Below are 242 nucleotides of genomic sequence, written 5' to 3' on the forward strand. Positions count from 1 at the left end.
ATTGCTTGCATGATTAATGTAAACGGTTTTTAAATTATGAAGTTCTAATAAAATTATTATTTTGTGTTTTAGAAATACAAATGGCAAACATCGAGAAAGTCCAGTTCCCGGCCCTGAAAATAACTGGCGAAAATTACGTTGGGTGGGTCACAAACGTGAAACCATATCTGGTGATGAAAAAGATAACCGAAACAATTGTAATCGGTAACAAATCACCACCCGAGCATATAGCCGAAGCGATA

Source organism: Brassica oleracea, chromosome C2 (genome assembly GCF_000695525.1).
Source record: "Brassica oleracea var. oleracea cultivar TO1000 chromosome C2, BOL, whole genome shotgun sequence".
NCBI classification, from domain to species: domain Eukaryota; kingdom Viridiplantae; phylum Streptophyta; class Magnoliopsida; order Brassicales; family Brassicaceae; genus Brassica; species Brassica oleracea.